Source organism: Panthera pardus, unplaced genomic scaffold (genome assembly GCF_024362965.1).
Source record: "Panthera pardus isolate Hobbes unplaced genomic scaffold, ASM2436296v1 HiC_scaffold_10, whole genome shotgun sequence".
Lineage (NCBI taxonomy): Eukaryota > Metazoa > Chordata > Mammalia > Carnivora > Felidae > Panthera > Panthera pardus.
This window is the reverse complement of record NW_026526655.1, coordinates 47350313-47365619: the sequence shown is the minus strand read 5'-3', so window position 1 is coordinate 47365619 and position 15307 is coordinate 47350313. Positions and strand designations below refer to the sequence as shown.

The following is a 15307-nucleotide window of genomic DNA, read 5'->3' as shown; positions in this document are numbered from 1 at the left end:
ATTTGAAATTTAATCATAGCTTACTGCGTGGCTTTACTCTGATTAGTGTTTACATATTGACGATATTTTAATATATTTTGTAGTAACCCAACTGAAAGCATGATGGAAATTGGGAAAATGAAAGAAGGGTGAGTGGTGTGTGGTGAGAGAGGGGTGAGCAAAAGGCAAACCCTTAACTTCTGTAGTGGGAAGGAAATTAAAAATTAAGAAGTTGTTTGAAGATAAAAAAATAAGTAAATAAATGGACAAAAAAACAAAACAAAAAAACCCCCAAAAAAACAAAGCTGCTGCGGAAGAAGAACAGGTATAGAGGAGCCAGGGACCTCTTTTGTCTTATTAAGCATTAATTCTTTAAACTATGTTCATTTAAAAGTAAAAAAAAAATATTTATTTATTTACTTACTAACTTATCATAGCGAGCGGGGGAGGGGCAGAGAGAGAGAGAGAGAGAGAGAGAGAGAGAGAGAGAGAGCCTGCCTGCTTAGGAGCAGGTTCTGTGCTCAGTGCAGAGCTCCACACGGGGCTTGAAATCACTAAGTGTGAGATCATGACCTGAGCCAAAATCCAGAGTTGGAGGCTTTACTTGCTGAGCCACTCAGGCACCCTGATTAAGACTCGGCAGCGGCCACGGCGCTTGCTGGCCGCCTGGTTCTGCTTCCTCTGCAACCATGTCTGACAAACATGATATGGCTGAGATTGAGAAATTCGATACGTAGAAACTAAAGAAGAGAAAGATGCAAGAAAAAAAGTCCACTGCCGTCCTAGGAAACAACTGAACAGGAGGAGCAAGCAGGCGAATCGTAATGAGGCCTGAGCTGCCAATATGGGCTGTATATTCCACAAGCATTCCCTTATTTTACTTGTTTGAGCTGTTTAACTTTGTAAGCTGGAAAGAGGTTAGATCGAGTTTAAATGACTTCTGCCCCTTTTCTCATCAAAGAATCTGAACTACTGACCATGAACACTGGGCCTCCTCTCCTGTCTGCCTGTCTGGCTGGCAGGGAAAGAAAAGAACTTGAAGGCTGGTGAAGGAGGAAGCGGGTGGGAACCGCCAGTAGAAAGTAAGTTGGTCCAGGTGTTAGGCAGACTGTAAAATGCAGTTTAATCAGAGTGCCATTTTTTCCTTCAAATGATTTTCATTATCGGAATGCACAATTTTTAAATATGCAAATAAAAAGTTTAAAATGTGGTTGGTGTGAAAAAAACTTTGATTAAAATAAAAATAAATTTCATGGCTAGTTTTAAGTAATTTAATTTTCATAGATTTTGGTGAGGTATTATTACTTGAGATCTAATAGCATCCATTTTCAATTGCTTTCAAGTAATCTCTTACCAAATTGACTCCAAAGCTATATTTTCTTTGGGCATATATTCAGAAAATGTATATAGTGTGTATGTATATGTATTATTTATCATATAGGCTAAGTGCAAAAAGCCTGAGAGTGAAGATCTTGGCTGCAATGCATCTTGTTTTCATTCCACTAGGTGTCAGCATAAGTCCGTGAATCTGAATGCTGTTGGGAGAACAATTGTTAAATCCTTGCTTGTTCACAAACATATTTTTATTTATCATTCCAAGGATGATGATGTGAAATTTAGATCTAATAATGTAATCTCTTGTGTATTAAAATAATTATTGTCTACTCAAATGTTCATTTTTATTGCACCTATTCAAATTAATGTCAGCTGCTTAAATTAGTTAAGCTTTCGTGCTAATCTACATTAACAGAATAGAGAAAGAAAACAATCACACACAGGAATGACAGCAATGACTTTGTTTCCTGCACTCTATTTTGGGTTTTCAGCCAGTGGCTTTTTTTCTTCAATAGGTTATGAAAGACATTTGGCCAATAGAGAGATCAAAAGTATAACATTTCCCCCTTGTGTTATCTAGTTTATAAATATGCTTTAAAGGATATGAGCAATACTTGACTAGCTTAATATCATGTTGACTGATAAGTTTTCTTGCTAAAAGAACGTGTTGGGTAATTCATAAGTTAGATATTTTTAACTTATTTTTCCCTCTCTGACTACCCAATGTGGCATCAGAGGCTTTGGCTTTGTGTTGGCTTGACCTTGATTCATTTGAACATCAGCTTCAACTTATTATATTAAATAATGAAAACATGTCTTAGGTTAGATGTTCATAGGCCAGAAATAGCTGAATAATTGTTGAGAGTTATTTCATACTGAGTTCTGTTTTCCTTAGTAGGCAAAATTTTTGTCTTTTTGTTTAGACAACTGTTAGCATTTTAAAGGAAAAAATGACATGTTGAAGTTATTTTTCAAATAACAGTATATAAAAATGCATTAACATTTGCCATTTTTAGTAGTAGTTTTAATGTGGTCAACATTGTAATAAGTTTTTAGTAGCCACAGAGGAAAGGGGGATACTCAGTGCCGATGTATTCTGATTTGAATGAAGTATTATCAGTCTCTCACTAATTAATTTTCAGTTATACTCTCGAAATTTTTCTTTAAAATTTTTCCTCAGAATTCACAGGAAGTTCCACTTCTTCATGCTATTTTCTCATAGTAAAAGATTTCTTTTCAGTGTCAATTTACTCACAATATTAATTACATAATAAAAAGTTAATACCCAACACTACAAAATATAGAAATTTAGGGATATTAAATTATTCCATACTGTAAGGGAAAGAGACCAGAGAAATGTTAGGTACACTGATATCTCTAAAGGTCTTCTTTTTTTTTTTTTTTTTGCAAAATAGAAGTATTTTTTTTTTCCAAATTTTTATTTAAATCCCATTTAGTTAACATACAGTGTAATATTAGTTTCAGGTGTAGAATTTAGTGATTCCTCATTTACATACAACATCTAGTCCTCATCACAAGTGCCTCCTTAATCCTTATCACCCATTTAACCCAACTCCCTGCCCATCGCCCCTCCATAACCAATACTCTATAGTAAAGAGTCTATTTCTTGGTTAGCCTCTCTTCCTCCCTCCATATTCGTTTTTTCTTAAATTACGCTTAAGAGTGAGATCAATCATAAGGTATTTTTCTTTCTTTGGCTGACTTATTTTGCTTAGCATAATACTCTCTAGTTCCATCCATATCATTGCAAATGGGCAGATATCATTCTTTTTTATAGCTGAGTAATATTCTATTATATATTCACGCGCGCGCACACACACACACACACACACACACATGACACACACATATCTTCTTTATCCATTCATCAATCGATGGATATTTGGGCCCTATCCATAATTTAGTATTGTTGATAAATCTGCTGTAAACATTGGAAGGCATGTGTGCCTTCAAATCAGTAAATACCAAGTAGTGCAATTGCTGGGTTGTAGGGTAATTCTATTTTTAACTTTTTAAAGAATCTCCATACTGTTTTCCAGAGTGGCTGCACAAATTTGCATTCTCACCAGCAGTGTAAGAGTGTTCCCCTTTCTCCTCATCCTCACCAACACCTGTTGTTTCCTGTGTTGTTAATTTTAGACATGCTGACAGGTGATATCTCATTGTGGTTTTGATTTGTATTTCTCTGATGATGAGTGATGTTGAACATTTTTTCATGTGTCTATTAGCCAGCCGGATGTCTTCTTTGGAAAAATGTCTATTTATGTCTTCTGCCCATTTTTAAACTGGGTTATTTGTTTTTTGGGTGTTGAGTTTGATAAATTCTTCATAGATTTTGGACACTAACAAATTATCATTTGCGAATACCTTCTTCTAATCTGTAGGTTGCCTTTTAGTTTTGTTGGTTGTTTCCTTTGCTGTGCAGAAGCTTTTTATCTTGATGAAGTCCCAATAGTTCATTTTTGCTTTTGTTTCTCTTGCCTCAGGAAACATATCTAGTAAAAAGTTGTTATGGCTGAGGTCAAAGAAGTTGCTGCCTGTGTTCTCCTCTAGGATTTTGATGGTTTCCCATCTCACATTTCAGTCTTTCAACCATTTAGAATTCATTTTTTGTGTATGGTGTAAGAAAGTGATCCAGTTTCATTCTTTTGCATGTTGCTGTCCAGTTTTCCCAACACCATTTGTTGACAAGACTGTCTTTTTTTTTTCCATTGGATACTCTTTCCTGCTTTCTCAAAGATTAATTGACCATATAGTTGTAGGTTCATTTCTGGGTTTTCTATTCTGTTCTATTGATCTATGTGCCTGTTTTTGTGCCAGTTACCCTACTATCTTGCTCACTACAGTTTTATAATATAGCTTAAAGTCCAAAATTGTGATGCCTCCAGTTTTGCTTTGCTTTTTCAAGATTGCTTTGGCTATTTGGAGTCTTTTGTGGTTCTATACAAAGTTTAGGATTGTTTTAGCTCTGTGAAAAATGCTTTTGGTATTTTGATAGGGATTGCATTAAATGTGTAGATTGTTTTGGGTAATATATACTTTTTAACAATATTTATTTTTCCAGTCCATGAGCATGAAATGTCTTTCAATTTCTTTGTGTCATCTTCAATTTCTTTCATCAGTGTTTTATAGTTTTTAGAGTGCAGATCTTTTATCTCTTTGGTTAGATTTATTTCTAGGTATCTTATGGTTTTAGTGCAAATGTAAATGCAGTCCATTCCTTGATTTCTTTTTCTGCTGCTTCATTATTTGTGTAGAGAAATGTAACAAACTTTGGTACATTGATTTTGTATTCTGTTACTTTACTGAATTCACGTATCAGTTCTAGTAATTTTTTGATGGAGTCTTTTGGGTTTTTTATATAGAGTATCATGTCATCTGCAAATAGGAAATGATTAACTTCTTCCTTGCTGATTTGATGCCTTTTATTTCTTTTTGTTGTCTGACTGCTGGGGCTAGGACTTCTATCTAGTACTATGTTAAATAACAGTAGTGAGAGTGGACATACTGTCTTGTCCCTGACCATAGAGGAAAAGCTATCTTTCCCCATTGAGGATAATATTAACTGTGGGTTTTTTGCATGTGATGTTTTCTCTGTTGAGGTGTATTCCCTATAACTCTACATTGTTGAGAGTTTTTATCATGAATGAATATTATACTTTGTCAAATGCCTTTTCTGCATCTATTGAGAGGATTATATGATTCTTATCCTTTCTTTTATTAATGTGATGTATCATGTTGGTTGATTTGCAAATACTGAACCACCCTTGCAACCCAGGAATAAATCCCACTTGATCATGGTGAATGATTCTTTTGATGTACTGTTGGATTCAGTTTGGTAGTATTTTATCGAGAATTTTTGTATCCATGTTCATTAGGGAAATTTGTCTGTAGCTCTCTTTTTTAGTGGAGTCTTTGGTTTTGATATTAGGGTAATGTTGGCCCCACAGAATGAATTTGGAAGTTTTCCTTCCATGTCTGTTTTTTGGAATAGTTTGAGAAGAATAGGTAAAACTCTTCTTTAAATGTTTGGTAGAGGCCTGGGTGGCTCAGGTGGCTAAGCCTCTGACTCTTGGTTTCAGCTCAGGTCATGATCTCATGGTTTTGTGAGTCAAGCCCCGAGTCCAGCTCTGCTGCCAGTGCAGAGCCTGCTTGGGATCCTTTCTTTTCCTCTCTCTCTCCCCCTCCCCAACATGGGCTGTCTCTCTCTCTCTCTCAAAAAAAAATGTTTGGTAGAATTCCCCTGTGAAGCCATCTGGTCCTGGATTTTTGTTTATTGGGAGATTTTGATTATTAATTCAGTTTCTGTGCTGGTTATCAGTCTGTTCAAGTTTTCTATTTCTTCCTGTTTCAGTTTTGGTAGTTAAAACGTTTCTAGGAATTTACCTATTTCTTCTAGGTTGTCCAATTTGTTGGTGTATACTTTTTCATAATATTCTCGTATAATTGTTGGTATTTCTGTGGTGTTCATTGTTATTTCTCCTCTATCATTTATGATGTTATTTGTTTGAGTCCTTTCTCTTTTCTTTTAGATAAGTCTGGCTAGGAGCTTATCAATTTTATTAATTTTTTCAAAGAATCTGCTCCTGGTTTCATTGATCTGTTCTATTATTTTTTTGGCAAAATAATCTTTTAAAAATTTAGATTGAAAAAATTTCAAATGATACAAATCTTATACACACACACATATACATGTACTCACACATATATATGTATAAGTTTATTTATTTATTTTGAGACAGAGAATGAGCTGGGGAGGTGCAGAGAGAAATGGGGACAGAAGATCCCATGCGGGTTCTGTGCTGAGAGCAGAGAGCCAGATGTGGGGCCCAAACTCATGAACTGTGAGATCATGACCGATCAAAAGTCAGACGCTTTACCGACTGAGCCACCCTGGTGCCCCTAAATGGTACAAATCTAAAGTAGAGGATATGTACACATATATGTGTACATATATATTATATATATTATGTGTATGTTTTTGTTGCAGACTATGAGTCTGGAGTTCTCTCTTGTCCAGCAAGAGAGCTGACGCAGAAATGAAAACGAGAGAGGCTAATGTCCAGGAGGAGACAAGAGCCCTGGATGTTTTGTCGATGTATTTATTGTTGATGTATTTATCGAGCTATCAAGATTTTACATATGTGGTGAACATGCAGAAGAAAACAATAAGATGGTGACCATTAACTTGTGTGTGTAAGAAGCAAAGAGTTGGGGGGGCAAGTGGTGTTTGAAGTTGAGATTAAAGCACAATGATATACTGGTGTGCCAGACGCCAGATGGACAGTGTTTCTCTGTAGGTGATACAGCAAAGGAGCTGCTATCTCAAAGTTTAAGATTGCTGGAGCATGCTGCCTCAAGGCCAACAAAGCACCCTTTTCACTAGCTAACCTTGGGTGTGTTTGCCCTGTGTGGCTTTCCACCTCTAACTGTTCTCTGATGCTTTTTTTCCTGTGGAGGCAGCTTTTGGACATGAGGCTTGTTTTACTTAGTGACTAGCCCTGGGCACTTTCCTCCAGTGGTGGTGGTTTTCTGGCTCTATGCTTTGTCTTACTTAATGACTGGCCTTGGGCGCTTTCACCCTGTGGTGGCTTCCCTCCCTAAGCCTTGTTAACCCATTGGTGCAAGTGTACAGAATTCTTAAACTTATTCCCCACTCGTGTATATGCATACACACATGTAAAAATACAAGGAATATGTCTGTCTCTACATTCTGTTCATTATGTTTAGAACAGTACTTGGAACATAATAGGTATGTAATAAATATTTGTTAGGAGGATAAATTAAGAAATGTGACCAGAGAAGATGCGTGTGTAAAAGATTTGATTAGTAAGACTTGGTCTCTATGGAAGCAGAGTGTGAAGAATTGAGAAGGAGTCTTGGTGTTTTCTAAGGTTTTAGAAGCCTTGGTGGTAGCATTCATTAAAATTTGAGACTCTAGGAAGAGACACAAATTTGGCAGGAAAGTTCAAAATTTGCCATTTTGAGGCAGTATAGCAGACAGCAAAGTGAAAGCTGTCTGACAAAGCATTGGCTATAAAACACATGCATTTGGTGGAGAAGTTTGAGCTGGAGATACAGAAGTTATGATGTAGGAAGGGTCAGAGAGGTGGATTAGATCATCTGGGTGGAGTGGTTCAATGAGGAGAGAAAAAGCAGAAACCTTGCAGAACAACATTTTAGGATGACAGTGCAACGAGGTCTTAGAAAGCAGGCTGGAAAAGCAGGAATAAATCAACAGGCTCAGAGAATAGTAATTTCAAGAAAAACAGAGTGGTCACCAGGGTCAGAAACTGCAAATAAGTCCAGCCATTCGAGCAATAAAGGAAGTGTATGGATTTGTAAGTTAGGAAATTATTGATGACTCTTATAGGAGCTAGTTCAGTGGAGTTATGTGAATGAATTTACTGTCTAAACTTATGGTATGACTGAGGGTAAGAGGGAGGTAAGAAAGTGAAGACAGTGAATATAGACTGTAGACTATACTGTGATGGACTTTGGATATGCAAAAAAAAAAAAAAAAAAAAAAAAAAGGAGCAAGAGAACATGTCACTTGGTGTTTCCTAAAGCCATTTGATGTAAAAGTGGTACTTTATGGGGCAGTGGATTGGCAATTTTCAAACTTCTTGAAGTCCACAAAGACTTTTACAAAGTTCATGGGGCTTAGAATTTTAAGAAATTCAGTGTCAAGATACTCAACTTCCATGCTTACTGTTTCCTAATATTAATTGGCAGGAGACCTTCACTTAAAACATTATGCTTGTCTTTTTCCCCCACTTTGCTTTTGTAACCATACTTTTCTCATTTTAGAAAACAAAATCATATCTCACACCCAATCTGGTATTCATCACCCCAGCATGTGAAAGTCCTTGGTATACCAAACAAAAGGAAAATTTGTATTGATGATAAGAAAGTGAATGTCTCTAATGGCTCAGAAACAAATCCTTTTGAAAGTCAAGGCATTTCTAATTCTTTGCTTTCAAAACAATTGAAGAAACTAATAGATCATTAAAATATACTTTTTTATAATAGATCACCATGTAATTTTTGGCATAAACTTGAAAGGAGGGCAAATAGTTGAGTTATATTGCTAATACCAAAACTTCCATTCCATCTGTCCAATACCACATTGTTATGTGAACAATTTTGCTCAGTATTTATAAAAACAACAACAAAGAATTAAATCCATGTTTAACACTGCCTTCCACCATAAATAATATGTGTTGTTGTTTAAGCTAATTAAAAAACAAAACAAAACAGTAACAAAGAATTCCCGGGTATATAAAGGAAAGCATTGGGAAGACAAGAGCATTGGCAGTTAGAAATTAAGAAGTGTTGAGTGGTATCATATGAAAGGAAAGGTCAGTAAGGGGCATGGATGTTACACTGGACTGGAAAAACAGTGACATAATGGGATTAGTTTCTCAGGTTTGAAGGTTCTAAGCAGAGACTGACAGAGGCCTCAGGTGATATGAGGTCCAACAAGGCCAACTATCTTTAACTCTAGTTCCTCCTCAGTATTGTTCCAATTTTAGTGTATGTGTTGCCAAAGCAAGCACTAGTTCTTCCTCAGGATTCATGATTTAGAAATTCAAGACAACATTGACTGTGATTGGATGGATTCTGAAGAGAACCCTCCCATCAGATGGTATGAGGAGACTCAATATACCGAAGAAAAATCAATTCACCACTTATGGAATAAGAACTTGACTATTTTTTTTAAAGTTTATTTATTTATTTTTGGGAGTGTGTGTGTGTGTGTGTGTGTGTGTGTGTGTGCATGAGCAGGAGAGTGGCAGAGAGACAGGGAGAGAGAGAATCCCAAACAGGATCTGCATTGTCAGCGTGGAGCCCTACAGGGGGCTCTACATGGAACTTGAGGCAGGGTTGGAACTCATGAACTGTGAGATCATGACCTGAGCCAAGATCAAGAGTTGGACGCCTAACTGACTGGCACCCCTTGACTATTTTCTTCATAATATTCTGAATACTTAGAACACTGCCTGGCATAGAGTACTTAAATATTTTCTGTTGAATGAATTGTCAGTGGTTGGAGGTAGCCAAGACTCCCAAGTCTTAACTTAGTGGAATTAATTTGATTTACCAATTTCTAATAGAGCCTATTTTAATTTATATATTATTTGTTTACTCCACTTGGATTGGAACAAAAATAGGTACCAATTATATATTTGTGTTTATATAATTCAGTTTGAAAATTCTCTTCCAAATAAATCTCATATCTCTTTCATTACCTAAAATGAGGGATACAGGTGCTACATATCACTAAAAAAGTATAATTCAAATGGTAATATTATTAAATTACATTACATATACCATAATTAAGTTATTCATATATGGCAACATGTGGTAAAGAGTATTTGTATGTTTGGCTGACAGCACAGAATAGGCTAAAACTTCATATCAGACTTGGTATTATGGAGTTGAAAATGTCACAGATTTAGCTTTTAATAAGCCAGAATGATCGTGTAAAATAAGACTAGCAACATCTCCAACTGATATTCTTGGGAACACGGGGATGACTTTGAAGTTAAGAATATTTTTAGATTAAAAGTCTTGATATTTTCTGTCAATTAAAATGACTATAATTAATTGCTATAACTAGAGTTATATAATTGCAAATTATAAAAATCCAACTTTAATTAGTTTCAACAGTAAGTGGGAATTTACTGGCCCAGAAAAGTGGGAAGCCCTGAATGTATATAGCTTTAGCACAGCTGGATGCAGGAGCTTAAATAATATAATCAAGATCCCCCTCTTTCTTCCTCCCTTGGCTTTGTTTTCTTTGTGTTGCATTTATTTCTAGGCAGATTTTCCCTACTTGGGTGGCCAAGAGAGCATCAATAATCCAAATTTGTTTAGCACTTAGTGCGTTTGAGTTCTGAAGGAGAAGATGGGTCTTTTTGCTGACAGTTTTAGCAAAGAAAGCTGGGAGAGGTTTTATGGGCCTGGTATAGGTCATGAATCCAGCCATGGAGCATTCATGATGGTCAGCACAATGTAATACTCTGATCAGATCTGGATTCTTTGTATCCCTGTAGAAAAGACTGGTGATGGGGCACCTGGGTGGCTCAGTTGGTTGTGTCCAACTTCGGCTCAGGTTATGATCTCACGGTTTGTGAGTTCAAGCCCCACATCAGGCTCTGTGCTGACAGCTCAGAGCCTGGAGCCTGCTTAGGATTCTGCGTCTCTCTCTCTTTCTGCCCCTCCCTGACTCGTGCTCTGTCTCTCTCAAAAATAAACATTAAAAAAATTAAAAAAAAAAATAAAAAGAAACGATTGGTGTTGAGGTATTCCCTACCTGAACTGCATGGAGTGAAAATCCCCACAGACTGTTACCAGACAAGATAATATGACATCTAAAATCTTTTTGCATATATATTGTATCAATTAACCACATCATAAAAATGGAGGCATCAAATAGGCTAAATATCCGTAAGAAAGAATTAAATATAAAGTGGCTTTTAAGGTCAGTTAGAATTTCCAGTTCCTTCTATTTTGCTGTGTTTTGTTTCCCAGTGCTAAAGCAAGCTCATTGGCAGCAGTCCCCAGGAAGGGATAAAGGGGAAATAGAAGAATTAAAAAAAGAGGAAGCAACTTCTGTTTAAGGAAATGATCCAGAAGTGGCACCTATCAATTCTGCTCATATCCCATTGGCCAAAACATAGTCAAATGACCATTTGTGGTGGCAAAGGAATCTAGTAAATATGGCATCTTTCTGGGTAACAGTGTGTTCAGGGATTCTATTACTAAAAAGAAGAAGGTGAATATGTATAAATGGAAAAGTAGCTGTCTCTGCAACAGTTACTTCTTTTAACCTTGAGATGTACAAACTTATATTGGGGAAAAATTAAAAACTACTTGTACTATGGAAAACATAAGGGAAAAGATAATTTTCACTTTCATAATAAAAGAAAAAGTTGCAGGATAAATGTTTGGTACATTTTAAAGTTCTTTACAAATGGGGGCGCCTGGGTGGCTTAGTTGGTTAAGCATCTGACTCTTGATTTCAGCTCAGGTCTTGGTTTCAGGGTCATAAGTTCAAGCCCCATGTTGGGCTCCATGCAAAAAAAAAAAAAAAAAAAAAAAAGAAGCCCTTTACAAATGGTGGTACTATTGAAGGATGGTTTAATGTTTGATATTACAATGCATATTTTAGAAATAATATTAACAAATTTTTTTACTTTTAAGAGATGGTGCTCTAAAATTATGAATTTCATCTTGAACTTTTCTATGTCATTGGCTAGTATATTTACATTTTCAGAAAACATGGAATTTACTATCTTGCTTTTGTAATGAATTAAATTGTTGTAATATGTACTGTAAAAGAATAAATTAAAAATTGAAGTCAAATGGAATTGCAAGACTGTATCTCTTTCTAATGCTAAAAGCTTACTGAGCTGGAAAAAAATATAATTTAGCCTATCACCCACTTGCCAAAAAAAAAAAAAAAGAAAAAAAGATGCCTGGCTTGGATTTCATCCAGGAAGACATCTGTTTGCCTGGAACTAATAATAGTACAACCCTAATGATGTGCCAAACAAGTTATTTTAATAGAAATGCTTTGTTTTGAGAGGTTAAGTTTGGTTACTCAGCAGAACTGCTGTGTTTATAAGGGTATTATGTTTGATTCTGCAACTAGGAAACACATATCCCACTGAAGTCAAGCTTGGGAAATTTGGTGGGAGTTGTGATACATTTTACAGCTAAACTAACAGAGTACTCTTGATCTCTAAATGACCTCCCAAGATTAACCACATTAGAAGACTGGAGGCAAGGTAGTAGGAAATCACTATTCAAATTTTAGAGTAGATACTGGAGATTGTCCATTGTTTCGAAAAGCACAAATATTCACTCAAATGCTTATCAACTGTTCCTCAAGATCTACTCAAAATAAAAATTCTGCTTGGTTCATTTTAGTCCCATTATTTCTTACTCCTAATTTTCCTCCTCTAAAATGTCAAAACATTTGGATAAAATTAAGAAGGAATATTCAAATGTTCAAATGTTTGATCTACGTGATTTTAAACATCTGGATTTTTTAAATCATAGAAATGATTGAATTTCTCACATTTTATTCAAACTTGCTATTGTGTATACTTAGCATGTTAGTAACTGTGTAAAAAAAAAACAACACTGCCATGTGGACCAGGCCACATGTATGTGGGTAATGTTGTACGGAAAGTCATTAATAAGCTTTTTAGGCCTGTTGCCTAGTTTTAGTGATTGTTCTGTTCAATTCTCATAGTGCCAGTACTGTTTTTATTTAAGTATTAGACCAATGGCTAATATGCATTTAGAAATATGTTTAGAATTTCATCCAATAAAATTTTGGTTAATTCAGAGGCATTATCTACACTAAAAATGAGAAGTTAAAGTGTCCCTTTTAACAACACTAAGAACTGGGGCTCAACTATTGTAGAAGATATTTAGTGTTTTGTATTTTACTCTCTTGAATAGATTATTGGTGAAGATGTAGAAAGAGGATAAAATAAAGTTTTCTATTTAAGAAATTTCTATGTAAAGAAATTTTATAAGATTAGCATTTCCTAAAAGTTTTAACACTGAAATGTAACTGCTGTTCTGTGTAATTGATCACACTTTTATGTTAATTAGCCATCCTCTGCAGGCACACAAAGTTCTGAATGCTGTGCAAATAGAGAGCAGCCAGAGGAATATTTTCTGGCAAAGTCCAGCTCCACAAGTTGTTGCTGACCATGGGAAACAGATTTTGGCCAAAACAGATGCTAAGATTATTCCAGGAACTTTCTGGCACACCTGGAGTTTTTTTCTTAATTAACTAGTCTCTACTGAAATGATTTTTCCAGGTCTAGTCTACTTTTGGGCTACAGTTTTAAAATGAATTGATTTAATTCTAGATCTCCATGAGGAGTTTCAGAATATGCTAAAGGTCTCAGAGAGAAACAGTAATAGAGGGAGTGGTAACATATACTACTAATTGCCTTTTGCCAGAGAAGTCTCTAACTTTTTTGTTTATTTACATATAATTAATATTTAATAAAAAGCAATGCTTTTTTAGGTGTACAGTTCTATGAATTTTGACAAATTTATAGAGTAGTTTAACACCACAATCAATCCAGAAAAGATTTCCATTATCTAAAAATCTCCTTCATGCTTCTTTGTAATCAATCCCTTTCCCACTTTGGGAAACCACTGATCTGCTTTCTGTCCCTATAGTTTGCCTTTTTTTTTAGAATGTCATAAATTGAGTCATACAGTATGGAGCCTTTTGAATCTGGCATAATGCTTGCACTTAGCATAACATTTTCGAGATTCTTCCATGTTATTGCATGTATGAGTAGTTTATTCCTTTTTTTTCCCCTGAGATTGGCCTCCTTTTAATGCTAATGGAATCACAAATCTATTTGTGCAGACTCAAAAGTGATCTGAACCAATCATTTGTAGTCTGGCAATCACATTTTCCTTGGCCAAGTGGTCTCTTTCCCATAATCCTGTGCACCCAGGAATGGTTATCTGACAGAACTGTCAGAACTCTGTTGGAGAACATTTGGGAAAGATTTAACACTTACTTATAAAAAAGAGGAAGGAACACAAATTTATCATACCCTAGTCCCACAGCTTTCCCCCTTCTCGATCCTTGCCTTTAGACAAATGATGTCTAGAACTGTGGAACCCATTTTACAAACATGAAGGAAAGGCCAAAAGAACTGTAAAGAGAAAATCCCAGAACCCTGTCATTTTTAGCTTGCCAACAAACCTTTAAACTGCCCACCTTCAGATTTCTTAGTATGTATAATGACTGAATGTGTTTGTTATTTAAGCCATCTTATTATGTTGTTTCCAGTCAATAATATTCCTTGCGGCGAAACTGTCATCCAATCTGGAAGCCGGTACAGGTTGGAATTGGGGCTCACAGTTTTAGAATTCTAATTATTATGGTTAGTAAATCTCCACTACTACTTTCTATAGTAACTCCCTATTGTACATGAATTAGATTGGCACCTAAACATTTTCCTGGAGAAGTCCAACCTATCAATTCACTTAAACAATTACAATTCTACACCATTATAATTTTCCTTAGAATCCACTTACTACTAGCCTCGCTCCAATATTTTCTGGATGGCTGCAGAATTATGAAAATTATATTGTTCATTGATTACGATATTACAATACTCTTCTAGAGTAAAATGTAAGCATGATTTTCAGATTATTCTCTAAAAAAGAGGAGAGAATTAATCAGAAAATTTAATGAGTTTTGATAGGAATGCTACTTATTATTGTAGTCTCATAATAGTTGATAGAGAGTTGCTCAACTGGTAAACATTATTATATTAGATTAATATATTATTATATTAGATTAATATATTAATTAATTAATTAATACATTAATATATTATTATATTAGATTAGGTTAATCTTCAAAAAATAGAATACATAATTTACTTTAGGGAATTAAAGGAACACAAGTTGATGTCTTTAAAACAAAATAGAATGTGAACGAAAATTATTTCTGTAGGTAGGCCCACATCTTCATTTGGGGTCTGTCAAATATATGCTGTTATTACTTACTATTAAGTACTTAGATCAAAGTTATTCCAAACTAACATCCTTGTAATTTTATAGCCACTGAACAGGAAATCCTATCCTGAAAGAATTGTTCTCTCTGCCATTAATGAAGAGAAGTACCACTGGGAATAACCTGAGAGGGCACTAGGCCCTGCAGAAATATTGGTATAAGATCATGTAAAACTTGGAAATATTGTTGTTAATAAAACATTTTTATCCTAGTAATTTAGAAGATAATTTTAGATTTAAGCCTATTTTATGCCAAACACTTTTGCAAATATGGCCAAAGTTTTTGACTGAAGGAAATGCCCATATTTAACTGCACACCCAAAATAAATGTGAAAGATGTTAGAAATGAAGTATTCTTTTTATATATTTCATGAATTATTGCTAAGAATAAGAAAGT

At 35.2% G+C, this 15307-nt stretch overlaps 1 pseudogene; it reads left to right on the top strand.

Moving 5' to 3' along the window:
• Positions 1 to 668: 668 nt before the first annotated feature.
• LOC109269899 (thymosin beta-4-like) lies at positions 669 to 804 on the top strand (annotated as a pseudogene).
• Positions 805 to 15307: the final 14503 nt, after the last annotated feature.